The following is a 7808-nucleotide window of genomic DNA, read 5'->3' on the forward strand; positions in this document are numbered from 1 at the left end:
CTCCACAATTGCAAAACTTCACAAAAAACCGCTCTCATTCAAGCCCTAATCTTGTTCACAGTAGAGAGTCATGAGTAAAAATAATTTTCAAGCTAAAGCAACCAAATGCAATAAGAATACTTACCAGATACTTTATCTTGCTTAGAACGCATGTCTTTTTTCTTTTTGGTGTTTTGTTAGGGGTTTTTCTCTGTTTTTTTTTTTCCTGTTTTATTTGTTTTAATAAAATAAGGAGATTGAAATTTAAAAGCTGTTTTAGTTACTGTCTTGCTGTTCCTGCAGCTCTTCAGTTGTAGGTACAGAGGAGCTTGGCTGGTATTGTTTTGAGATAAAGAGAGTGGCCTGTGTGAGCCAAGATATTCTGTACTGTCTGAGTATCTCTGCAGTGTTCTTAAACTGCTCCGCTGAGACAGGTATTTTTTGCTGTCTGTTGTCCAAACAGGTTCATCAGAGAGCTCTTACAGCCACCTTCATTTTTCAGTCGCGGAGGCCCTATGTGCTGAGAGGAGAGGTTTCTTTCTCTCCGTATTTATTTGCTTTTGGATTGGAGGAAGAGGCTCAGAGATTTTCAATTTGAGATCAAAGACAGACGCATGCAATGGGACGAAACATAGTTTTCTCAATTGTGCTCAGAATAGTAGTCCCTGAGTTCCCACATTCAGCGTTCCCAACTCCATAAGCTTCACAGGGAAAAGAAGATGGATAGTTATATATATACACGCACACAGGCGCACACAGACACACACATGCATTTTAAATATATTAGTTTCCCCCTTGCAGCACTACAGTCTCTCTATTGTCGAATAACAACTGTATCTGAAAAGAAAGCACTTAATAAGGCTAAGGTCAGACTGCTCAGACTTGGCATTTGCTGCGATAACAAATCAGAAATGATAGCATCGTACAGATTTATGAATTTTTTGCCCCCGCAGTCACAAACATCAGACGTTTACTTTATAAAGAAAGCTTTTAGATTCTTCCTGCAGTTTCCATAGTGATTTCATTTTTTTCCCCTTTTATCACAGATTGGCTGAAGTACTGCTACCCTTTGTGCTTTAAAAGGCTTGTGCTACCAACTGTCGATATAAAGGCACTGTAGCTAAAGCACACATGCAACACACACTGTCAAAAATAATTGAAACAGATAAATGCTGGCTAAAAAAGGTTTTGGTATTCTCTCTGCTTGTCCTGAAGAGTACAGTAGTATTTCATCTGAATAAATGTAATTAACTTGAGGCAAACATACTACTATTCTGTTTCCCATAACCTATGATACCTCTACTAGAACACTCGTCACACAAAAAATAATCTCTCCACAAAAAGCTTTAATAGAGCTTACATCATACAAAATGCCTATACTAGTTAGATATAAATGAAAGCACTTCCTTTTTTTTTTTTTTTTTGAACCTTTTAAAGACAATGCTTATGCCAATGATATTTTTTCTCTTTCTAATAAGTTTATTCTTTTAGAGAGCATGATGGCTTAAGGAACAATTACAGTGTCTGGCAAAACAAACAATGGTCTCTCCTGCTGGAAAGATAACCACCTTTCAAAGTAAGCGTAAAGGATTAGTTTCTATTTAACCCTTTGCTAAACAAATGAGACAGTTGTATCCTTAACAAAGCAGAACTCAGCTAAGTAAACACTTCTATTCAGTAATCATGCCTTCAAAAATGTAGTCTTTGGATTGCAGAATGCAAGCACAGTATTTTCTTATCCTTATCCAGCCTAAGGGAAAGTGGGTGCATGGTTAACCCTAGCCAGTTGTTCCAGTCTCATGAAAGTTTCTATTCTTGTAAGTCAGAAATGGTCTAATTTATTAAAAGTACTGAATTGATATCATGTGGTGACAAAAGTATTAAAAAAAAAAAAACAAACTTCAAGACAGAAGTTTTCCAGGTGACTATAAAAATAACAAGATTTCTTATTTCCATACAAAATTGGCAAACTTCATGCAAAATTCACAGGGACAAGTATTTTTAAAACCTAGAGAATACAGTACAATTAAACAGATGATTTAGAAAAAAAGAGAAAATCAGACAACTTTCTTTTGGATGTATTTAGAACAATGATTTTTTTTATTTCTAAACAGATTGTCTACAGGAAACTATCAAACTCCCTATTTTACTGTCATCTATTTGTGACGGAAATTATATAACTGACTTTTGCTGTTGGGGTATTAAAATTAACTGTTAGGCATTCACATCTACTAAACAGGCACTGCCTGTGAGCTTAAAGTATGCTAATATTACCACTTATAAAGTTTATTGAAAGAAAGAGCTTGCAGCACGGTTTAGGTGAAGAACTAAATGTAAATCAATTACCAATAGAGATTGAAAATAAAAACCAGATGCTTATTAAGATTATGTTGATTGCTGACATATTCCACAAGTGGTCCTGGCCAAAATTAGGACAGATGCTGCAGTTTTGGGAAAAATGCAGGTACAGCTGATGCTTCCCTGGGACAAGAGGGTGGGCTAGCAAAGCTCCTGAAGGTCCTGTTACCCCTTGGCAAGCAGCCACCAAGCTACCAGTCGTAGCAAACCTGACAGAATCCAGACCTATTCTGCATAGTTGTTTTCCACCACAACAGTCTCAAGGGTCATTTAATCAGCCAATTAAGCACTACATTCAAGTAATCAATGTCATCTGACTTATGATGATAAATATTTTCTTTGTGCAGATTTTTCACGCGCCGGTAATAAAAATAATAACCCATGCTAAATATGAGTGATTAGAACCCCGACTTTCCAATAGGATTATGACTTTTCACATTCCCTTTTTTAAATGTTATAGTTATTTTAAAAACCTGCATGCACACATACAAAACCTGAATTACTTTAAAAGAATTTCTATGCAACAAGGGGAAAACATTGTGGTTGTCTAAAAATAACTCATCAATAAAAACATATGAAAAGGTTTTGTCTTAGAAGAGTAAGGACGAGAAATCCTTTACAATACAAAAATCATTGAAGCCAGTTTCATCCTACCTAGAAACACTAAATCATGTTCTCATAGGACTTTCTTTCCAAACTTTACATATATCAGATGCTCAAACGGTTTCTGCGAGATTCACAAGGCAACTGACTTTCTGGGGATTGCATAAAACTGTTGGGCAATTTATCCACTGCCTTTCTCTAAGCAAGGAACCCTCGGGAAATTATTTTTCTAGAAGGAAAACACAAACTAAGTATTTTTTTTTACCATTAGAGACTAAACAGGGCATTTGAAATGAAGAGTTGACTAACAGTCTATGTTAAAAAAGAACTTCATGCTCCTTTACACACAGCTCTGCATAGACTCTCCTTGGAGAAAATGATCTTCAATACAGCAGGAATGTGCTAACTAAAGGAAGTAAATATTTGTTGCTATATGATTTTAGTTAAATCTCTTTCAGTATAAATGATTCTTCAGTCATGCAGCTGATGGGCATCCAGGACATTCACTCATTCTCTTCATCAAATAAGAAAAACAGGTCAAGCTCAGACTGTGCCAGTCCTTCCCACACACACACTGCAGGCAGACCTCACGCAGACACTGTTTGTCTTTCAGCTTAGGCAGAGAGGCTAATACTTTTAGATCTCTCAGTTATTCATTAAAATAGATAGCTAAAAAAAATATCTAAAGAGAATTCTCCTTCCTCAACAATTCTTCAGCAATGAGACCCTTTCTCTTCATCCTCCAGACTAGCAGGTAAGGAAAGGGGAGAACAGATTAGGTACCCAAAGAAACAGACTAATTCTGGGTTTCCCCGTATCACCTTGCAAACTACCCCACAAAAAGAAATGAAAAATACTTTGCCAGTGTCATTCCTGGACACATAGTGAGGGACCATATTCTATTTTAAAAAATAAAAGAAACATCCTTTATTTCTTTCACCTAATGTTTTCTTAACTTTTGCTTCCTGGGAAAAAACCTGCTACTTTCTTAGACTGTCCAAGATTGTCCTGTCCTCCACACCATGGGTGCTTTTTCAAAGACTGAAAATCTGCAACCTACCATGAGATGTGACATACAAAATGTTTTAAAAATTACAGTCATAGTTCCATCAGCCAAAACCTCTGCTCTCTTTAATCATCGCATGACAGCATATCTCAGATTGAAAGGGACTCATAAGGATCATCAAGTCCAACTCACTGGACTACCTGTAACTAAACCATATGACTAACAGTGTCATCCAGATGCTCCTTGAACTCTAACAACACTAAGGCTTAGTGCTGTGACCACTTCTCTGGGAAGAACCTTTTCCTAATGTGCAATCTGAACTTCCCCCAGTGAATCTTCATCCCATTTCCTTGTGTCCAAATGAACTCTTGACTTACTTACCCACCAGAGCTAGAAGTCAGAAGTCTATTTTCTACCAGCCAGTATCAAAGCTAGTCACTTATGCAGCATTAGGAATTCCCTATATAGGGTATCAGGCATTTCCTGAGATAGAAAAAACAAAGGTCTCCACTGAGATCTTGATACATGTATTTGGGGGAAAAAAGACAGCTTTTTAGACTATCTGTAAGATCACAAAGATATTATCTTATACAGTAAGTGGAATATAAGAAGTCACTTGCTTCCTAACAAGAAAAGAAATTACCAAAACACAGGAGGTGCACTGGGAGCTAGTTCTAAGCTCCTAAAGGAGAGCTGAAGACTAATTTTACTTGGGCCAGTGTTAGAGAATACAGAAGTTCCTCAATGATTTGTTTTCAGTGACATCCCAACTTGCTAAAATATGCAGATATAAAACTGTTTGCTGGGTATCTTCCTTAATGAATGAAAGCATCAGATGCATCCAGAAGAGTGCCAGCTCTGAATTGAGGAGATAACTAACTGCCTATGCCAGCCCAGTAGAAAATTTGCACAAAGATTTTTCCCTTCAGATAGATGGAGAGACATAACTGTGTACACAGAAAATCCTCAAGCATGTTTTATCCATTCTTTGTAAAAAGGCTATTTTCAGACATTGCAAATTTTTGCTAGAAGACAACTATTTCTACATTATCTACACGTTATCAGTATCTTTTTGTACATTACATGGGAGTGTGCTTATGCATGACTACTTCTATACATGCATCTGCTACAGCTGTGAATGCAACTATCTGTAGTTACTACAATACATACATTAAAAACAACAACCAACTTTGGTACATCAGCAAGAATACACACATGAAACCCTTGCCTTAATACCTGAGAACTTTCTAAAAGGTCATCCAGCAATATGATGCACACCTATGATGTTATTTGGTCCTCTGCCCTTTTCCATGGCTGAGAAGAATGTCTGGAGGGTTAAGATGAAAAAAAATTGGGTTTCTTTTATTTTATTGTTTTTTATATATTGCCGTCTGTTTACAGAGACAAGCACAAAAATGTTCCTACCAGTGAAAGCAGAGTTTATTTATGATTTCAAGATGATTCCTAGCTCCTAGGAGAATCACAGTCTTGACAAGATACCCAAGAATGTTCTGTGTCCTACAAAGATTTTTAACACTACCAAAAAAGCTTACATTGCAGCAAAAGAATGACACAGCTTAGGACCAACCTTTAGATTGGAAGAATCCATGGGAGGAACTTGCTTGGAATCCCTGACTACAGTAAGGTTAATTTTAATTATATACCATAATAACAAGAAGTGGCCTCAAGAAGAAGTACAAAACCAGCAGCATTTAAAAAAGGAAAATCACATTCAACACACATACAGACAGAGCTAACTTTACAGTAAGTATAGATGAAGTATCTGTAGTTTCTGGTGCCAAGAAAGCTCCTCATGAGTTCTGTAAATTTATTGTTCATTGTTTCTATGCTGCATCTTTTAATTTTATTGATGGAATTTTCCAACAGTACCTCTGATTTTTAAAAAATGTGATCTATTTGCCATGGGTCTGAAACAAGAGAAAACAAAGAAATGCAATGCTCACCTTCCAAGGAATGCTGAGAAAGGGATCTCAGACATAGAGTCTTTCGTGATTGATACCCATCTGATTAAATATGATGAACCATAAAACCAGGCACCCCAAAACCCCAACATTTTACTCTGTCCTCCCACCCTAGAAAAATGTAATGCATTTTACTGTGTAATTTGTCTTTACTTATGAAATGTTGCAAGCAAGCCAAATGAGTGTGTTTTTAAATATTTTGCCTTTATACTGAAGCCTGAAAAAAATACCTGAAGAAAATATCTTAAGAAAAACATTTTACATATGTTAATATAATAAGCATATATGCTTCAGAAGGGGAAGACCTGTACAACATTTGCATTTCAAAGACTATGGCAATCAAGAAAACTGGTAATGTGCAAAGCCCTACTAGTTTTATCCAAGTACAAGCTAGCTTTTTCTTAAGATAAATTGTAAGTGTTTTTAAGTTATTTTGTTAAATGCCTTATTACATTCAGGTGAAGCTTTGTGAAAATCTAAGGTAATCAATACTGAGCCTTACCCCATAAGCTGTGAATTAAGATAAAACTTGATAATTTTAGGATACACTAGATCTTTTAAAATAATACTTAGCATTTATTACCTACACTAATTAAGCTTCAACGTGCCTGTGAGGCAGGCAAGTAAAACCTCATTTTACAGACAAGAACATTTAGAGTAGACAGAAAGGTTATGTACATTGTCACTGATTAGAAATAAAATCTCTGACCCATAGTTGGAATTCTTTGAGCAAATTGTCAGTGCACGTCCACACTGTCAAGTTCCTCCTTCAACGATTTAAACAGTTTGCATTGAACATGGAACAAGGAAAAATTAGACAAATACAGAAATGTGAACATATTCTCAAGCCAAAAAACACTCCAGACAAATAACATTAAGAGAAGTCAATGACATGCCCTGATTACTTCCAGCTCCTTAGAGTTCAAGGAAATACAAAGGTGGAAGGGAAACTGGGAGACATAAATATTGATAATTACAAAAATACTGAATTCTGTCTAGATCTGTCCAAGGACTTGATGACAATTTGATTATTAGAGTTCTGTGGTTACCTGCAGATCAGACGCAGTAGAGAAGTGACCATGGAGGCGATGCTGGATTCCACCGAGTAGAAAAATATCCCTTAGGGAAGTAGTTTGCTCTTTTCTGAAGAAAAAAGAAAGTGCTTGGTGTTCTCTTGGATAGAAAGAGTGATCTATCTGTGGTGTTTGCTCCCAACTGAAAGAGTGACTTATTTACAAAGTCTTTCCAAACTCAGCTGTATGAAGAGTTGATACTGTTGTTAACTTCATCTGGATGTACCCTGTCCAGTGCACAAACTGATGCAGAAGCAATGAGCAGGTGAATGTGCCACTTTCAATGACAGATGGCTTTGGGCTGAAGGATTTGAAATACACTCCATTGTGGCAATTTATATAACAAACACACCCACAGTGGTGCTGTGCCAGAAAGAAAAGATTTACATGTTAGTATGACAACTCTGTTTAAGTTCTTTTATACATAACCAGATCTCTACTTGCATGCAAAAACAAACATAGTAAGATTATCTAAATTCTCCTACATGTTTTGGAGGCATCATCATGCATAAGAATTGTAAGAAAATATGAACAATCACCCCTGACACTACCTTCAGCCGCCCCCATCTCCCATCAACCAAGGAAGTCTTACACTCAGACTGTCAAAACAGGACTGCTAGAATTGGAAACAAACAATAAAACAAAAAACCCCTCAAGGCATCTCAGGTCTTACATGCCCAGGTTGCACAGTGTGTATCCAAGTATCTCAGAACAGTGCCCTGAAAGTTGAGATTACACTGAGGTCTTCTTGAAAGGAAATAGACTTAACTGGCAAAGAATCTAGCAACATTTCATTGTTCTTCTCAG

At 36.6% G+C, this 7808-nt stretch overlaps 1 long non-coding RNA gene across 1 annotated transcript in view; it reads right to left on the reverse strand.

The window, feature by feature from the left end:
* Positions 1-2273, reverse strand: part of LOC133211113 (uncharacterized) — a 75833-nt gene extending 73560 nt beyond the window's left edge. The window contains exon 1 of the long non-coding RNA XR_009725117.1: positions 125-2273. This is a non-coding gene — a long non-coding RNA (uncharacterized LOC133211113). The remainder of the gene's footprint in view (positions 1-124) is intronic.
* Between the last annotated feature and the right edge of the window lie 5535 nt (positions 2274-7808).

Source organism: Neopsephotus bourkii, unplaced genomic scaffold (assembly GCF_033783945.1).
Source record: "Neopsephotus bourkii isolate Nb327-2 ecotype Australia unplaced genomic scaffold, CSIRO-AGI_Nbou_v1 NB_567, whole genome shotgun sequence".
In the NCBI taxonomy this organism is placed as follows: domain Eukaryota; kingdom Metazoa; phylum Chordata; class Aves; order Psittaciformes; family Psittacidae; genus Neopsephotus; species Neopsephotus bourkii.